The sequence below is a fragment of the Argopecten irradians genome, chromosome 1 (genome assembly GCF_041381155.1).
Source record: "Argopecten irradians isolate NY chromosome 1, Ai_NY, whole genome shotgun sequence".
Classification (NCBI taxonomy): domain Eukaryota; kingdom Metazoa; phylum Mollusca; class Bivalvia; order Pectinida; family Pectinidae; genus Argopecten; species Argopecten irradians.
In genome coordinates, this window is record NC_091134.1 from 41,951,964 (window position 1) to 41,972,943 (window position 20,980).

Genomic DNA, 20,980 nt, shown 5'->3' on the forward strand with positions numbered 1-20,980 from the left:
ACATGTGGGAAAGCAATCCCAATAGTTAACGTAAGGTCCGTACAACTATCCCAATATTTAACGTCAGACCCTTACAACAATCCCAATAGTTAACGTCAGGCCCGTACAACAATCCCAATAGTTATAACGTAAGGCCCGTAAATCTATCCAAATAGTTAACGCAAGGTCCGTACAACAACCCCGATAGTTAACGTCAGGCCCTTACAACAATCCCAATAGTTAACGCCAGGCCCTTACCACAATCCCAATAGTTAGTTAACGTCAGGACCTTACAACAATCTCCATAGTTAACGTAAGGTCCGTACAACAGTTTCCAGAGTTAACGTAAGGTCCGTGCAACAATCATAATACTTGACGTAAGGTCCGTGCAACAATCCCAATAGTTAATGTTGACTATACATATATATATATGAACACAATATAAACTGAAATGTGTCATAAGTCCGCTGTGAAATAGGAGTACCAGTCATCACATGTACTGCTGATTATATATAGGCTACATAGTATATTTAAGATCATCACAGCAGCATACAAATTATTCACTAACTTTATTAAAAAGAACTTTCCAAATGCCAAAATGATCCGTCACATACGATACCGTAAATGTTTAAAAATGGTAAAATGCATATATATTCGAAATGCAGAACATAGTATTGTCTTTAAGATAAAATGTCTGATTGATTAACAATTTCGATCTTTGAGCAGTTCCGTTTTTCAGACTTTAAATAATGAATGTTTTGCACCCACATCATTACGGACCAATTAAACATTCATTATTCTTTATCATGTGTATAATTAAAACCTAGACAATTACCTTATACCTTTCAAACCTCCAACGTCGTTCAAAATCTTCTCTAGATGTCAATCTATTTTTAAATTTTGCATTTCATACCAGGTGCTGTCATAGCTATCTTTGATTTCGGACAGACTGAAAAATATATAAAAAAAAATTGCGATTCCGTTTTTATGTTATAAAATGCGCACATCAGGTGCTAAGGCGATTGTTTCCATTGCTGAATACCATCAACACTTAATGGACTTCCCTGCATTTAAATTATTCCAATTGACATCTCAACCGAGCCAGTAGAACAACAGAAGTTTAAAATATGACTTTTAAGATGGTGCTTAGGTATCCACCGTTGATAACAGATCAACTTGAAATAACAAATTAACAGTACTGTCTTAATATCATTCCAAGCAACTGGTAAACTTGAAAATAAGATTATATGCGCTCGACAAACGAGACACTGCGCATGACGACAGAAGAAGCACAATACAGCTGTATGATACCTAAAGTCAGACAACTTAACATAACAGTACACAAGACGGGAAATTGTATCTATGCATTTTCAGTTAAACTACTGATAACGTTATTTAACTTACCCGATTGTGTCTTCTTGATATGTCCAGGATTAAACGAAATAACAGTGAATGAAATAACAGAATATTACATCAATCTGACAAATAGCATTCATTTAAAGATTATAAACGCGATATATATTATCATTAATTCTGGCACCATGAATTGAACTATTATCCTGCAATGATGTGAATAAAGACATTTTACCTCTTCATCGGATTGTTGAAACCAAACATTTAGATCGTCTGTGTTTATCCACGTATATCCCTCTGAACCAATGCATTTAAAATGTGGCGTCTGTCGCATGTCAGCGGCCTTGATCATCAAATCATCGGAGGCAAAGCGGTAGTCATTGTGAAGATATAAATGATATTCAAGGTGACTTTGATGATGAAGTTCCAGAATGCGCCGAAGAAGAAATTCGAGATAAAGCAATAACTTCACCCCGGCCCCTGTTGGTGTGGATTTGTCTAAATCCTTCTTGAACATCGTAACTTTCATTGCATTGTCCTTACAGTTGATAATCACTCTCCAACGAAAATCTACGTTCAGACATGCAAATCCACGGTGAATGAACTTCATACCATCGTGTCCAGGTTCTCGGAGTCGTTGAAACCTATGAATACAAGATGTAATCATCTTGTCCCAAACAGCCTGTGGGATAAATGGATTTGTGAACTTCAGGCACAAAGTGACAGTTTTCACTGTATCAGGAGTATCAAGTATCGGGGGGATTACCTCGGTATTTGCGGTTTGCAGCATACATGGAACTATGTAGTAATCGACATCGACCGTTGGATCTTCGGCAACTGGCTTTGCTAGAAGGTTCAAGGTTTCCATAACGATGAAGAGTCTATCTTTATTGTTAATGAACCTCTCTTCCCGCCAAAGCTGTATGAGGAATTTTACGGGAAGTACTCCGGTTGTTTGATACTTTGTCCATTGTAGTTGCATCATGGGTGGTAGGAACTTTAAATATTGGGTCGCTTATGACTGTCTTAAAAGCATCAATGGTCCATTGTGCTTGAAGGACAATGAACGGCTTATTTCCATGTAGATCAAAGCAATGGAACGATCCATTGAGTTGGAGATTTCTGCAAAAAAATGCATCCATATTGAAATATTTCATTGCATAACATTTCAAAATTTAAGCATGTGTAGTAAAATTCCCATATATATTAAATTATACACAAAAAAGGCATAAAACGGGAACACTTGTAGTAAACGCGTGTCTATTTATTCTGAATTGCATTTCAATAAGTTTAAGACACAAATAAAAACTTTCAAACGTAGAAAAGCATGACATACCTGAGGAAATCCTTGATCTCCCCTTTTTCAAGTGGGACTGGAAGTCCACCGTTGATTTGCAGCAACTCGTCATACGACAAGATGATGACACCGTTATGTTTCAGTCGAACTAGTTCGTACTGAAATGCAGTCCATTTTGCTGGCACTGGTTTTGCCCACTCTGATTGAAGGTGAGAAATAGATTGTAACTTCTGCCAAATGGACTCGTAGAGTTCTGGATGTTTCGTTGAATCATTCAGGTCATCAATGGGAAACGCGTCCTGTACGAGGTTGTCCATTATCCCTCGTAAAAGTGGGTTGCTGTAGAGAGTCTCTAGTATACTTGCAAACTTAAAGTTCTGCTCTACTTCCTGTGGTTAAATAAATCATCTATTTAGAAAATACGTTAAGCTAGTAGAAATACGATAGTTGAAGCTACAGTGCTATACTTTTAAATACAATTCAAAATTACCTGAATGCATCACTAGCTAGTAACAAATAAAATATTTTGATATTTTATAATATTTTAGAATGGTAAGGGAGACAACTCATGAAACTGACGCATGACAGTGCCGCACGCTTGTTTTGATAACCTTTAGAAATAACATCATTAATGACTTCATCAATCTTGTATTGCTATTTTAACTATATATTGATCATACGTTGCTAGTTATTTTAAAACTACAGAAATTGACATCTAGTCTATATTATAACAGGAAAGCATGCGGTGAATGTAAAGTAAATATAAAAAAGGGAGATAAGTATATTCTGATAACGTCCTTACCAATGGCAAATAAAGGTTTTTATGGTGCTAAAATGTTCTATCTTGAAAAAACCGTGGTTCGATTTTCTTAAAGATGACCGAATAAAAACAACCATGTCCTTTTTATTATATTATTTTTCTTTAACATTTTAAATTCAGAATGAACTGTTTTCGTTCTTGTGAGAATGTTTTAGGTAATTTTTGTCATCGGATTATAAACAATGATGATAATTTACATATTAAATCCTGGAGTCATAGTTAACAACAACCGTCACTATAGTGATACTACATAGGTGTCCTACTATAATTAAGGCATAACCGTATTGCGAAGCTGAATATGCTTGGTAAAGAATTAATATGTCATACTATGGCTATTAAATCGCTTACATCGGATGAAACCCGGTCCAAGTGTGACCCTACTAGTATAACAGGCGGTGTACTTTTCTCATCTACGGACTCGTCAACAGCATAGGTGGCGATGTTTTTAGCCACTGTTCCGTAATTCCTAATGGATAAAAAACAAAAGTAAATACTATTGATTAAAGCCAACATTTACAGGATCGCATAACATTATATGAATGATACTATATGTAAAATGCAGATATTAACATACGAAAATACAACGTCGAATATGAGATCAATTGATTTGAATATATATAAGGTCTTCATGAAAGCTTGGACAAACTTAGATCATAATTTGATTGCAAAAACCCAGTTTAAACCCGTCAATGTTTTTCTATCTCAAAAACGCATAATACCGGTTTTATTATTCTATCAATGTACCTGCTCTACTTGAAAATTGCAAAACATTACAAAAATTGAAATAAAATCGCACTTTGACATGGTGTACATACGTAGCATACACATGTTCAACATAATATCAAAAACACGTGTTTAACACATCTGAATTGAGAGAGAGTATGAACGACTGTGGTGTCAGGTGCAGCATTGTTATAGGTATTTACAGTAATTGTATATGTACAGTAATGACGTAATTGCATAGGTTTTGGGTTAAGTTTTGTTCCTACTAACAACCTTGGCGACAGATGAAAGCATGACTACTAGGGTACAAAGTGTTAACTCTAGTATAAGTGTACAGACCAAGGTGATAACGACAGTTAATGACATTAACAGGGCAAAGAAATTCATAACTTGAAATAAAATTCTGATTACCATAGCCGGTTGCTGCTCTTTCCGGGTCCAAGCACATTTCTACATCGAAGACAATCATAAACACCGTATTGCTTGTCATAAAACAATGATGCGTATTGTAGAAGACCTGTTCCCCACCAAAGTCGTATATGGTTATAAAATCCTTGATGTCTTCGTCCGTTATGAAAGTATCAGTGTGCATATTGTCCAGAACACCTTCTAAGTAATCTCGAGAAACGTTTTTAATGCCTCCGTGGCCTGGGGAAGCAACTCCTAAGTAAGTAAAATAACCATTGGCCAGTTATGTTTCAGAATATGATTTCGAAATAATGGTTTAAAATATCAATTTGATCACCTTGATGTATCGATTTCCGTTTTAGGGGCCGCGGTTGCCGAATGGTTAGGATGTGCCGATATGCCTCCTTTCTTCTAAGAACTCCGAAATGTTGATCGTTTTTGGACATTTGTGACTATATCGAAAGTAAAGCAGTGCACATTTGTCTTACAATTCGATCGCAAATATGGATTGTAGGTTTTCATTTGTGTCCCTATGCATGGAATACCCATGCAACTGCACGGCGGTAGACCGGTTCATTATTTTCCCGAAATTTTATTTTTAATTTTATTTTTGTGAACAAATACGATGACATTTTTGCGACTATCAAAAGTGTAAAATTGATATATAAAATATATATTTTCCTTGTGTTATGTTATTATTGCTCGAAATGAGTACTGATGAATACATGTATATAGTACAATGATATTAAATCATCATTCCCCAATGCAATAGATGTTGATCGATGGATACTGACCTTCTCCGTCTGACAACTTATGTTTGACTTCTCTGTGTTTGGGTGAAACTGAAACAACAATAGAAATATTACAATCCGGTAAGACGTAGTAACTCTTTCACTTAAGATATATTCATACTGTTATTTGACCATCTTGTTTTCATGTTTTGTAAAATATTTAGTCTTAATTGTATTTATGAGCACTGGAGAGACACAGCGTCTACTACTGCTTAGGCTTGCAGCCGTGATGGAATAGAAAATGTGGCTTGCCAATTGATAGGGCTGCTGATGTATGCTGCAGGAACTGTAACTATCAATTGGTAAAAAAGAGATAAGTAACTTGATCCACTATAAATTACGCACATCTATATTGTATGAGGATTATTACCACGTTTCATTGAAATTCATTCAATTTGTTAGGAGTAGAAGCGGGTTAATTATTTTGTAGTAAAGGGCATAACTTTAAAGAGTGAGGTGTTAACAGACATCTACACTGTAAAAATAGTATTGTCATCAAATTTTGTACAAATCGCTCCAGTACACTAGTTTATGAGGACGTCTGTTAATAAGTTTGTAGCAAAAGTTTATGAGGATTGATCATTGCTTCTACAGACGGACAGCCAGATGAAAAGATGGACAACCTGAATACAGTAAACCCCCTCCTTATTTCATCCCGGGGGGGAGGGTTATAATCATAACAAACTTCGATATTTGCATTATGTGATATCTTCTTTCAACTACATGTACTCACCTTTCGGCTTACTTCGGAACACTGTGGTTAACTGTCTTATTTTCTTTTGAAACATTTCTGCAATACCTATTTCATAGACCAAAACACATTATTTATTTGTTACCACCACCACACAATATGTGTATTGAACAGGCATGGCATTGCAAAGTATTATAAATAAGTACATGTAGTATATAACCAAATCATTCTCGGATATGAAATGAAAAGAAAAAATTGAACAACACTAATTTGTTAAGCTAAGACATAATATTATTTTGTCTACAACAGCAAGAATCCCATACAGAAATTTATATATACACGTATGATACCTACAACTAATGGATGCTAATGAAGTTAAATGCATTTATGAATTAGGGAAAGTTTACCTTTCTTTTTCACTTTCGGGGAAGAAGGAAGAGATAAAGTAGACGCAACAACAGTTAAGGTCTGTTTTGTTTCCTTATGCGGGTCATCTTCTTTTCTATGTTCTCTCTCCTCCACTTTTGCCTCTGTCGTGGATCTTTTTCCTCGAGCAAGATCACCTGACGAGTGTTCGTTTTCACTATACGATTCCCCCTGGTGGTAACTATCTATTATCCGGCGGAGTCGGTGTCGACCAGTCGCCATTTCCCCATTTTTGGTAATAACTTTCCGGATACCTGTATCTGGGATGTGAGCAAGGTGATTAACATAGAAATTAGCCGTATCTGTAGAACCCGGTCCATCTTTCGGAAAGCTTTCTTGTATTAGCTGCTTCACCAAACAAGACTTGCCAACTCCTTTATGGCCCACGACAGTAATAGTTATATGACAGGGTCTTTCAACAGCATCCCTTATTCCTTTCTCAAAGTCAATCTGATGTTGAAGAATTTGTTCTAAAAGACGATAGCAATTATTTCTATATTTCCTTGTACAAGGATGAACTTAAAGCTTCCTGCCAACTAAATATGCATACACATATCCTGTAGCTTATACATGCTTGTCTATGCTAAATTGGTGCCATAGACTGGCAATAATACAAAAGGATATACCGTTAAGTAAGAGGCACATAACTTATCAATCGATCTTTGATAATTATTCAATACTTTATTTCTAACAGAATTGATCCGATAGCGATATTTATATATATAATTATGTACCATTGTTTTTTATATAATAAAGGGAAAACATGTGTTACCCTGTTTCTTTGCAACGACGTTTTTTACACTTTCTTCGAATTCAGGCATTTCAGTCGACGTCATCAGCTATGGACAAAAATTCGACTTGTATCGGGTTCATCTTTTAACATACATAATGTACATGTTATATTGATATTAAGAAAAATCATTATCATTATGACGTCACAATTTTATTTCAGCAAACACGGAAGATAGTAGTTAAAATGGCTTTTTCGGTCTTGACCGTAATGAATTGTTTATCCATTATAAATGGAAAATCGCTCGAGTTTTCATTATAGAATTCTTATCTAATGTCAATATAAGAATCAAACTCCGTTTAAGTGGCAACTATAGGAGTTAGAATGCCAACTGAATAACTACAAACCAAACTGAAAGTACCGTTTCACACTCCCATAATGGTAAATATCACATTTAAACTGAAAATTACAATACAATTACCTTTTCAACGTCATCTCCTCTTTCGAGAAGCAGAGCTACTAAATCACTTCGACCATTCATCGCAGCTTTCAGCAAAGCACTGGACTAGAAAAGTGAAAGTATTGATTCGTGAAAGCTATTGTTCTGTCACTGTTCCATGGTTATTTGTTTTTTTGATAAATCATTTAAGGATTTTTCACGTTTAAGAAATTTTGATGAGCAATAAATACTTTTCCTCCTTGCATATTATTGATTTATAATAACACCGGAATAACGCCATGCTTACGATATCGAAAATCTCGTATGGCAGTGTCGTCTTTTTCTTGGCTCATGGCAAAGGTATCGATGTAAAGTTATTCTTGGATGTGTAATTATTTTTTTTTAGTATTTTCATATTGTTTCAGTGATATTACACACTGAATAGATTATTTGTACTGTTTGCGAATGCGGTTTACCGCGGTAGTAAAAAGAAGTACACTCTCATTCGGTTTAGTTAATAATTCGTTTCTTCCGCATCAAAGAAGCGTCTCGCTTCAAGCGAAACAAAATAAATAACTGGAATTTGCTTTCGTTTTGAATGTCAAAATGGTTGAAGTATAAACAAAATACACTGTTAATGGTAAGTGTCTTACAATACAAGTTTTATTTTAGTGCTCGACACAAAAAGCCGAGATGGCACGACAAAGCCTCATTATCTCGGCTTTCCTAAGTCTCGCCTCAAAATAAACCTTGTAGTGTAAGATACTTCCCATGTATTCTCTTTTTAATATGCATGACGTGCAAAACAAGAATGGAAAAGGCATCTGTTGATAAGTGAAGATAATGAAGGCTTCTTTATAAGTTATTTATATTGATAGTTTTCTAATATGGCTACATACATGTTTTAAGAAAACATATGCTAAATTACTACCCCAAATGTTAAATATTCAAATATATTACTATTATATTTTTACGAGGTTTCAGTTGGAGAAACTTCACAGACTGTTCACAGATACTCAAATTTTACCTACTTATTTTTAATATTACTATTACTGTACGTACGGATGTGAGTGACAGTATATAGCCAACATCACCTTCCCAATTTGGTTGTGTAACTTAAAACATATATCAAACAACATCGCGACGCAATCATTCTCAATCATTGTCAATTAACAATTTCGGAAGAATTTTGATTGATTAGGGTTACTTCCCTTCATGTCACTCTGTAATAGTACTGACCGAATGAAACGAAGGGAAGTAACTCTGATATAACAGAAACTCTATAAAGATACTTACTGATTTGATGTCAGCACCTTTATCCAGCAGTTGCCTCACAATATTTATGTTACCTCCTCCTGCGGCTGCTTCAAGAGGATCCCCCTCAAATGGAAAATATATAACATATCTTGGCAAATATGATCTGACAAATTCACTATTCCGAAAGTTGTTTTATAATACAGATCTTTATTCATAAGACTGTTCCTCATACAGCTATTTATCAAGTATGCTACAGGTTTATCTGTGGCTTTTAATGACTTCAATTATTTCAACTGCTTATTTCTATAAAACGTGTGGCTTTCAAAAGATTTCTCTAGAAAAATATGCCAAAGTTTTCGTAAAGTTATGACAAATTTAGCTCCCTGTTGTAATATTTCCCTAGAGACAAATAAAAAGTTATTGAACATAGAGACAATTCAGCAGAATTGTTCCCATGTGGATAGATCAAATTTACCTTGTTTCGGTCTGCCTCTTGCTCTAAAAGCAGTGTTACAATGTATGCATGGCCAAGCATTGCTCCCGCTACCAATACACCACCCTTTAACCCAAGTATTTATTAAAATGTATCTTTTTTTTAACATTTTATATCCTATAAAATCTGAAATCAATATGAATAATTGTCAGCAAAATTCTGGCATCTATGTTCACCATAAATGTCGTACTAACATATTTTAAGGGGAAGAGAGAAGACATCAATTAAGATAGATTTATGCGACTGAAGAGAGAAATTTGAGATGTCAAAGGTATGGCAAGGTTTATTATTGATTCTGTTATGGCCTAGAATAACAGAAATGAGAAACCAGCAGCTAAATTCAAAACACAATTTAATTACATATACAATATTATACAGAGACGGTTTACAATATCTAAAGTAATTGGTGGTTGTACAAGAGTAATACGATGATTTAAAGTGTTACTTATCTGTATGCGAATGTCCTGGTATAACCCTTGATCCTTCCAGGTTTCAAATTAACAATAATCACAAATCCACAAGGAAAATGAATGTCCACAGATGATTTGTCAAGTTCCAGGCAATATAAATAAATCCACACAAAGTGTTGTAATAATCCACAGATAAAGTCACAATAGCTCTCCCAATAGAATCTTATATGGCACTGTACAATTCTTGATATGTCTCATTACAGGTCTCATTACAGTTCTGATTAGCCTTGGAGAGCTGGAGTATATATAACTAAACCCTAATTCAAGAATATTTGAGAAATTTCTACTTCTGGAAATATCTAACTAAAAACAGTAAACAAATAAACACACAGAACTTTCTGGAAATAGATCGTTCTAGATCTCTACTTATAATCAATATGTTTACAAACATATTTGTTTATACATGATAATATTCTAGAAAGTTCTATAACCTAGATTAATGATATGACCTTCATAGGATGTATTGATAATAAAGCTATAGGAGTTATCTCCTTTATCTCATAACTACATGTATTTAGTGTCATACATAACACACCCCTCCTTAAGGAAAAGAAAGTTTTCTTGAAATTGTCTTTCCCTTTGATATGTTTGATGTCAAGATTGTACTCTTGCAAAGTCAAACTCCACCTGAGAATTCTTTGATTTTGTTTTTCATTTTCCCAATGAAAGTCAAAGGGTTATGGTCGGTGAAGACCAACACAGGCACAACTGTAGTGCAGAGATATACATCAAATTGGTTCAAGGCCAAAATCAACGCTAAACATTCTTTCTCAATGGCGGAATAATTTCTCTGGTGTTTGTCAATTTTTTTCGAGAAATAACAAATTGGATGGTCAATTTGTTCAGAACCTTCTTGCATCAAAACAGCACCAACACCTACATCGCTGGCGTCAACAAACAGTTTAAACTGTTTATTAAAATCTGGAGCAGTCAGAACTGGTGAGTTTGATAGTGTGGCTTTCAATTTCTCAAAGGCAGACTTACATTCGTCTGACCAGACAAATTTGACATTTTTCTTTAACAAAGCAGTAAGTGGAGCTGCTATAACATATTGACAAAATTTTCTGTAGTATCCAGCCATAGCAAGAAATCTCATCAGCTCTCTCTTGCCTCCAGGAGTTGGAAAATCTATAATTGATTCTACTTTGGCCTGAACAGGTTTAACCTGCCCCTCTCCTACAACATGGCCTAAAAATTCAACAGTTGCATGACAAAATTCACATTTCAATAAGTTTACAGTCAATTTCATGGTAGTGAGTCTTTCGAAGAATTCACGAATCCTGCGTAGATGGTCTTCCCACGTGTCGTGGTAGTTGATGACGTCATCAATGTATCCATCGCAGCCTTCAAGGTCTGATATCACGCTGTTAAGAAGACGTTGAAATGTTGCCGGGGCATTCTTTATACCAAACGGTATAACTTTGTACTGGTACAAACCTTGAGAGGTTACAAATGCCAACACTTCTTTGGCTCTTTCTGTTAAAGGCACCTGCCAATATCCTTTCAACAGGTCAAACGTGCTTACATATTTGGCTTTGCCAACTTTGTCAATACACGAGTCAATCCTTGGAATTGGATAAGAGTCTGTTTTACTGACAGAGTTTACTTTTCTGAAGTCAGTACAGAACTGGTATGTCTTATCTGGCTTTGGTACCAGAACACATGGAGAACTCCATTCACTTTTGCTTGGTTCAATAATATCATTGTCCAACATGTATTGAATTTCTTTCTTTAAATGCTCTTCTTTCAAAGGATTGACACGGTAAGGATGTTTCTTGACAGGTGGCGCATCGCCTACATCCACGTCATGATAGATAGCATCTGTTTTGCCTGGTGTATCCGGAAACAAATGTTTATACTCAAGTATTAAATCTTTCAGTTCATTGCGTTTCTTTTCTGTTAGATGACATAGTTTCTTGTCCAAGTTCGCGAGCACATCCTAGTTCCGTAACTTAACACCACAGTCTAAACCTGTATCTTGTACACCACCATCTAAGTCTAATTTACAAATATCAGCTGTACTTTCAGTTTGTGATGGTACTGAGGCCAAAGTAGCAACAGGTTGAGAGGTCTTGCTCTCTTCTCTATCTACATATTTCTTAAGCATATTAACATGACATAATTGAGTTTTCTTGCGCCTTCCTGGAGTTTGTACAATGTAGTTAACATCATCGACCTTTTTCTCAACAACATAAGGTCCAAAATATCTAGCTTGCAAATGCTGTCCCGGTATTGGTAATAGAGCCAAAATTTTGTCACCAATTTTTCTTCATTTTGGTTTGAGCAACGGCCAAATTTTCTTTTGCCAATTCACATGCCCTTGTCAACCTTTGCTTAAAATTAGACACATACTCTAAGAGATTCACTTTAGAATCTTCGTCCAAAATTTTGTCTTTCAAAATTTTCAAAGGACCACGTACAGTGTGTCCAAACACAAGTTCAAAGGGACTGAAGCCAAGAGATTCTTGTACAGATTCTCTAACGCCAAACAACAACATGTGTATACCTTCGTCCCAATCTCTTTTGTTTTCAAAACAATATGATCTCATCATATTCTTCATTGTCTGATGAAAACGTTCTAAAGCACCCTGAGACTCTGGATGATAAGCACTAGACTTATACTGCTTGATCTGGAGCTGGTACATGACTTGTTGAAAAATACCAGACATGAAATTCGAACCTTGGTCCGATTGGACAGCTTTTGGAAGACCAACCAGTGTAAAGAATTTAACCAAAGCCTTGACTATGTTAGGGGCCTTAATATTCCTGAGTGGAATGGCTTCAGGGAAGCGTGTGGAAGCACACATTATAGTTAAAAGATACTCATTCCTAGACTTAATTTTGGGTAGAGGACTTACACAGTCTATAATAACTCTACTAAATGGTTCCTCAAATGCTGGAATGGGATGCAAAGGTGCAACAGGGATTTTCTGATTAGGTTTCCCTACCACCTGACAAGTATGACAAGACCTACAAAAATCAGCCACATCCCGTTTCAACTTTGGCCAAAAGAAGTGATCTAAGATCCTGTTATAAGTCTTGGTCACACCTAAATGCCCTGCCATAGGTACATCATGAGACAAACTCGGGATATCTTGCCTATACCTCGGTGGGACAACTATTTGATTGACAACCTTCCAGTCTTCTTCAGGAGACACATCAGGGGGGCGCCACTTGCGCATCAACACGCCTGACCTACGGAAGTAACAAACCGGGACTTTCTCCGCCTCCTCCTCACTCAAAGCCCGATTACACAGTAAGGAGATTTCAGGATCTTTTTCCTGTTCTACTATAAGCTCCTCTCTAGACAAAGATGATTTACTCATCATGTAAGACAAAGAAGTACCCTTGTTAGGAACAACTCCATCACTATCAAAGTCTACAGAATTGCTCAAAATATCACTCTTGCCCCCGATATCCTCTATATCATGAGCCAAGAAAGTATCACCTAACCCTGGACTATAATGATCCTCAACTACTGCAACATCAGAAACCTTCTTACTCATTGAACGAGTTACAGCACAGGAAGGGAAAATACCAGGAAATTCCTGTTGAATAGTCTCAGCATCACCTGTTTTATCTGGAATACCGGACACTAAGGGATCTACTCTAACTTTCTCTCAAGCCAAGTCATTGCCTAAAATGAGCGACACGCCCTATATGGGAAGTTGCGGTCTAACACCAATGGTGACAGGCCCAGTTACTAAGTCTGGCTTTAAATAAACACAATGGAGAGGCACATTAACAAAACCTAACTCTACACCTTGAAGCAAAACACTACTACCACACGAGGTCTCCTCAGACAAAGGCACTACGCCATCTAATATTAAAGAATGAGAAGCCCCAGTATCTCTCAAAATCTTCACAGGTTTCAAGTTGGTAATATCACTAGTAAGCGAAACAAAACCTTCAGAAATGAAGGGAGAGTACTTCTCCAAGACGCTATCAGACTCTGAGCTCTTAATCTCAACAGACACTTTAGAATTTTCCACAATATCACTAAGTTTCTGACTAGGCTTTGACATAGCTAACACAGAAGGAACTGACTGTTTACGCCTTTGCTCCTTACGCTGGAGAGAATAACATTCAGACATAATATGTCCTACTTTCTTGCAGTAATTACAAACAGGACCAGAAGGAGACCCCACACCTGCCCTATGATCTGTTTTAGAATCAGACTTAGTCTTATCACCTACATTAGGTTTGTCGTTAGAAGGGCCACTAAAGGTTGGGTTCCTAGACTGACCAAATTTACTAGTACCTGTGGTACTGTTTTTGTCCTGAGAACTGTTTTTAACAAATGAGCCTTTGTGGGTGAGAGCGTAATCATCAGCCATTGTAGCTGCTTCACTAAGTGTTTCAACTTTTCTCTCATCTAAGTGAGTTTTTATGTTTATGTGGACACAACGTTTAAACTCCTCTATCAACAATAATTGCCTCAATTTACCGAAATCCTCATCAATTTCTTTAGAATCACACCACCTATTAAATAATTGTTCTTTTTCTCTGGCAAATTCTACATGAGTTTGTTCATCTCTCTTTCTCGAGTTTCGAAATTTCTGGCGGTAAGCCTCAGGAACTAACTCATAAGCTTTCAAAATAGCTTTCTTGACTACTTGGTAATTTGAAATGTCATCATCAGATAAAGAAGAATAAATGTCTCTAGCTTTAACAATCAAGACACTCTGGAGAAGCATTGTAAGCTTATCTTCAGGCCATTTCATACTATCAGCTATTTTCTCAAAATGCAGAAAATACTTGTCAACTTCTTTCTCTTGAAAAGGAGGAACTAACCTAATGTTTCTACTGACATCAAAACCTCTGTTTCCTTGTAAACCCCTAAAAGTTAGATTACTTTAACTGTCTTGAGAAGCTAGTTCTAATTCTTTAATTCTAAGTTCTGTTTCAGCTTTAATTTTCTGCCTCTCTAGCTCTAACATCTGATCTCTCTCAATCTCTTTTTCTCTTAACTCTCCGTCTTTGTCTATTTCTTTTTCTCTTAACTCCTTTTCTATTTCTCTTCCTCTCATTTCTTTCTCTATTTGTTTCATTTTCATTTTATGTTCAAGTTCCATTTGTCTAATTTCTGAAGTGACTGTTTCCTCTATATTATCTAATGCACTAGAGTCAAATTTGCCATTGTCAACAAAATATCTTATAATTACATTCCGAATTTCAGCTTTCCTCAAATTAGTTTTGATAGCTAGGCCTAAATGTTTACTCAATAACAGTAAATCCTTCTTATTAACTTGCAAAAGAACTTCCAGGGATGGCACTTTAACAAACTGCTCTACCTGCATAGTAGTCATGTTTATCTAGCTGTTGGTTTCAAATGTAAACTCCCAGTTTTTACACAAATTTTGAAAACTTCTTAATTAATTTTTCAAAGTTAGACTTCACAAATTAAAATATCGATCCCGGACGAGCCCCCAATTCTGTTATGACCTAGAATAACAGAAATGAGAAACCAGCAGCTAAATTAAAAATACAATTTAATTATATATACAATATTATACAGATATGGTTTACAATATCTAAAGTAATTGGTGGTGGTACAAGAGTAATACGATGATTTAAAGTGTTACTTATCTGTATGCGAATGTCCTGGCATAACCCTTGATCCTTCCAGGTTTCAAATTAACAATAATCACAAATCCACAAGGAAAATGAATGTCCACAGATGATTTGTAAAGTTCCAGGCAATATGAATAAATCCACACAAAGTGTTGTAATAATCCACAGATAAAGTCACAATAGCTCTCCCAATAGAATCTTATATGGCACTGTACAATTCTTGATATGTCTCATTACAGGTCTCATTACAGTTCTGATTAGCCTTGGACAGCTGGAGTATATATAGCTAAACCCTAATTCAAGAATATTTGAGAAATTTCTACTTCTAGAAATATCTAACTAAAAACAGTAAACAAATAAACACACAGAACTTTCTGGAAATAGATCGTTCTAGATCTCTACTTATAATCAACATGTTTACAAACATATTTGTTTATACATGATAATATTCTAGAAAGTTCTATAACCTAGATTAATGATATGACCTTTATAGGATGTATTGATAATAAAGCTATAGGAGTTATCTCCCTTATCTCATAACTACATGTATTTAGTGTCATACATAACAATACAAAATGTATGGATTTAAAATTTAAAAAATATGGATAAAATGCAGTTATCATAAATAAATGTAGACTATCGACCAAAGGATAATTGAAGCCATAATTAAGATGGCAATACAAAGGTTATATTTACTTATAATTTCGACTTATTTTCAGTTTCCTTTACTTATAATTTCGACTTATTTTCAGTTTCCTCGAATAACAAATTTATTTTACGGCCTTTAAGAATTTTTCGGGAAAGTGTTATTTTGCGATAGCCAGTGTTCAATGTAGAGAGCGCTACTTTGCGCATGTGAAAGATACATGTAGTTCTGTATCAAGATATACTGACCTTATTTGGATCTGCCCCTTGGCTCAATAACAGATTAACCATCTCCATATCTCCAAACACCGTTGCTGCTGCCAAAGCATTCCCCTGAAACAAAAGCATTTGTATAAGAGAGCTTTACAAGATATTTCTTAAGAATTTAAATTTATATACGCCATTTGCAAGTTATATGCAAAATATAGTATTTATGTTAAACGAAATATATAACTGACCTTAATTGGGTCTGCACCTTTCTCCAATAATAGTTGAACAATGTCTGCATTGCTTTTCCATGCTGTCTTTGACAAAGGATCCCCCTGATAACATATCATAATCAATGTAATCAAACAATATATCCGTGATTCGTGAGAATGAAAATTACGTCACACATAACTTAAATTAAATAAATTTGCTTTCTATTTGTTTAACATATATCAAATTAGATTAAATCTTTTATTCCTAATACTTTTATGGTCCAATATGAGGGTTACTCATAGTTCTTTAGTGATTTTGTCACTGGTAGACTTTCTTCTATGATTCCGATGGAAATACACATTTGATATCACTCTTTGAGTATAATGAATTTCTTGTAAGAAAAAATTCGTTACCATTTTAAAGTAGACAGCAGTAAATTTGTAATTTGCAACGTAATAGAATTATGTATACAGCATTTCCACAACTTAATTTTTTCATATCGGCTTCGTTGTCAAGAAGTAGCCTCACTATATTTATATTGTTTTCCTCTGCTGCAGACTCCAAAGCATCTCCCTAAAGAGAGGAATGACGACATACAATTATCTACCGATAACAATCTTTGTGCTTAAAACAAGAGGCAGAGGAGATCGGTATCGTCTATCTGCCAATCGGAATTATCCTGACAAAACCATCCTAATCTGTTACGAAGAAAAATGAATTTTAACGATTGTTTTATGGTGGGTTGAAGTCAATACCTCAGTTTTCTTATGATTCACAACCATAGGAGGAATAATAATCATTGATAAAATGTAAAATGTTTACGTATGTATCACTTCTTGGATTTATGCATTTTGACATTAATTCAAATATTGCTGCACATAACGTGTATGAAAAGATATCTCGGTTAGAACTTACAGCGTTAATGGATGCTCATTTATCAAGAAGAAGTTCCACTAACTCCATATCACCTCTCCGTGCCGCTGCGCTCAGAGGATCCCCCTAGACGAAGGGAATGTTAACATTTATTTGAAATATCGATACATCACAGCGTAGAACTATTAAAAAACCTAAATATACCAATCGTTGGGCCTTTCTAAAACAATCCTCTAAATTTACATAATTTTGATTGACCATAAAAACACGTTATATTTTGGCTTAAAACAACATTGTAAAACTCGTAACTCACCTTATTGGGGTCTGCCCCCTTTGTTAACAACATCTTCACGATAGTTGTATGACCTTGTAATGCTGCTAGTGTCAAAACATTGCCCTGAAATTAACGTATGAAAGGATCTTTTTTGGTGAGGTTTCAGTTTTTTGCAATTTTTAAAAAGATATATTTATATATATGTTTATGTATGAATTTGCTAAATGAAATAGACTCGTTTGTGTTTGAAGCCGAAAAGTGCAGCCGATTTCAATGCATCAACCTAAAACCACAACAAAAATATTCTACCTATCTTTAATCAACCTTTCAACATATGTATTATGTATGATATTGTTTTCTGAAAGAGAGATATTTTCGTTAAAGTTGGTATGTTAAGTTTTAAGCCCTATTAACAGCCATGGTCATTAAAGGAAGCGCCAGGTTTGATGGCGGAGGAAAACTTGCGTACCAGGAGAAAAAGCACAGACCATTTCTTCTTTAACCTACGTGGCATCACTCGGGTATGGGTACATCGTACATATTGTACCTGCTTAATTGTATTCTTATGCGATTCGGATTTTTAACGTTGTCAATTAAAATACTTAACAATGTCATGAATTTTTCAATACTTATGTTTATGTTTCAAAAGGAATATTGAACAGTACACTTATGCCATATTTTGCTTCGTGGTTATGTAACAGAATTGCCCGAATTGACTGAATTGCCCCTTTACTATCCTCACTGAATACTATCGAGGGTCAATATCAATAAAAATACTTAAAAGGTGTCGAGTTAAGGTCATATGAAGGTCAGATTCAATTTCTATTTGAACTCAATCGTCCCTCGGACACAGCCTTACTGTAGCTTATCGCAGCTAGTATTATCGATATCGTGTTTCTGGTTCAAATTGTGTTTTTGCACGCTTAAAGGAAAATGTCCTTAGACATTTTTTAATAAAACATTAGAGTGGCTGAGGTTAAAAAAAGGTGGATGAAACGAAAAGAAAACATGTATATCGATAATACTAGAGCATGTAAATAATGCATGGTCTAATGATGTCATTTGCTTATGGTTAATGTTTAATAAGTATAAGTTTTGTAATTGAATAACCGATTGAGCAAACATATCTGCAATTTATCATTAATCTTGGAAAGGTTTTTTTTGTAATTGTTTTATTTTTGAAGCAAATCATTTATTATTACATGTAAATACAATCAAATCACACAAGTTCTTACATTCACTGACACATACATCATAAAATTGAAAAGGTATTTGTTTATCAAATAGAAGACAAACACAAAATTGATATTTACCAAGACTTAATTTTAATTAAAAATATCCAATCAATATTCAAAATCAATAACAACCTTCATTATAATACTTAGCCTTCAATGGGAATATTAAACTATATTTGAATATATTTTTAACCTAATAGGAATGGCAGATTGGCAAACAAATCTATGGGAGCAAATATTGTGCACCTTCCCTGTACGTAAACTAGATTAAAAAGGATTTTATTCACCTCCCAACAGGAGAGTTCCACTGCTATAGAAGGACAGGGGGCGTAACTCTTTTGTCTTCATCTGATAAACTGAACTAATTGAGAGACCATTAGTTCTTATTAAATGTCATCAATTATCAAAAAGCTAATAATCATTTAGCAACTAGTAAAGAGTCAACGAAGGAGTGACCAAGTGTAAATAGAAAAGCACATGTAATGTTATAAAACACCAAGGAAAGAAAATCCCGAAAATTGTAGTTTTTCCGAAAGAGTTTTGTTTATGTTGAAGAACAGTATTTATGTTGAAGCGTATATTTATTTGTGTTGGCCTTATGTCCAAGCAGTAGTTTCACTATATCGGTTCGGCGATGCTCTACTGCACATTTTAATGCAATACTCTAAAGATAAAAACAAAATGGTATTATTATACAAATATGACCATTTTCAACTCAATGGTTACGAGTAATCGTTATGTTGTAAATAATTGATTACATTTTTATTCTGTATTTTTATATCACAGACTTATCTCCTCTTGCGGGTAGGCATAAATTGTGACGTCATAGGTTTGCAAGCGTTATGTCATACTTTTCGGAGAAAACGATATGAATCAAATGACGTCACAATGAATACCTATCAGCAAGAGAGCTAACTGTAATATGCAATGACGGAATATATTTATGGAATAAAAACCTGATACGTAATAGAACTACTCGAAGCAGTCGCTGATTACATTTGTTTTTACTTGTTTTCGAAGTTTCGATGTAGGACAATTTTGTACAAATTGCAAAATTGCTGGGAAATTTAAGATAAAACATTTTAAAAAATGTCATATATTTTTTTTAATAGTGGGATAGATTTATCGATCAAACTGTTTGTAATGGGGCGGTATAAAGTTGTACCAATCACAGCTCTTATTTCAAAGTATATGTAGTCTTTATTAGACTACATATACGTCTTCTGGTGGAAAAAATATTCTCTTTTTGTTCCATTTGTAGGTCAATGTACTTTTTATATTTTTCAATAATCTTTTAGTAATGACATATACGTGATTATTGTCCATTAAAGAGCCACATAAAGCTCGGTACCAATGTATTTTTCTTAACTTTGATCTACTTGCAAGAGAATGAGGGAGACTATAGGCAAATATAATGAGTTTTCATTATATATACATTAATGTTATAAAACAGTTGTTTACTTTTGTTATGTCTACTTTTTGCCTCAACAACAGTGCCACAATGTCTGCATGTCCCCCACGTGCCGCATTGGTTAACGCATCACCCTAAAACAGATTTTCATTAACAAATTATACTTAAATATTTCTTTGAAATAGATTATTTGCAACATATGTAATGTTACAATCAGTGTGCTAAAACGCCTAATCTGTATGATTTCAACCGTGTGACACTCTACAACTCTTCAAATATTGTTTCATTTTTTTTCAACTCTTAAGCCTATATTGCAATTTATGTCCGGATATGTATATGAAGTAATCAGTCGAACAACTAATAAGAAACATGAGTAATGCAATAATTGGAGATTGCTAGTCTCAATTAGTCAGATCTTATCATTTAAAGTGATATAAAGTAGTAGGTATAAAATAGTTTGTAACTCACCTTATCCGGCTTTGCTCTTTTGTTCAACAATAACTTTACAATGAGTGTATGTCCATGTAGTGCTGCCTCAGCCAACGCATTGCCCTTAAATAAAACGTATTTTGGTACATTTGTATTTCATATTGTATGACACTTGTTACGAACATGATATTATTAATAACACCTTAGTGATTTGTTTCTTACATACAATGTAAATGCGGGAA

General features: G+C 34.8%; 2 pseudogenes; both read right to left on the minus strand.

The window, feature by feature from the left end:
- Positions 1-816: 816 nt before the first annotated feature.
- Positions 817-2,650, minus strand: LOC138328395 (uncharacterized; annotated as a pseudogene).
- Positions 2,248-20,865, minus strand: LOC138328376 (uncharacterized; annotated as a pseudogene).
- Between the last annotated feature and the right edge of the window lie 115 nt (positions 20,866-20,980).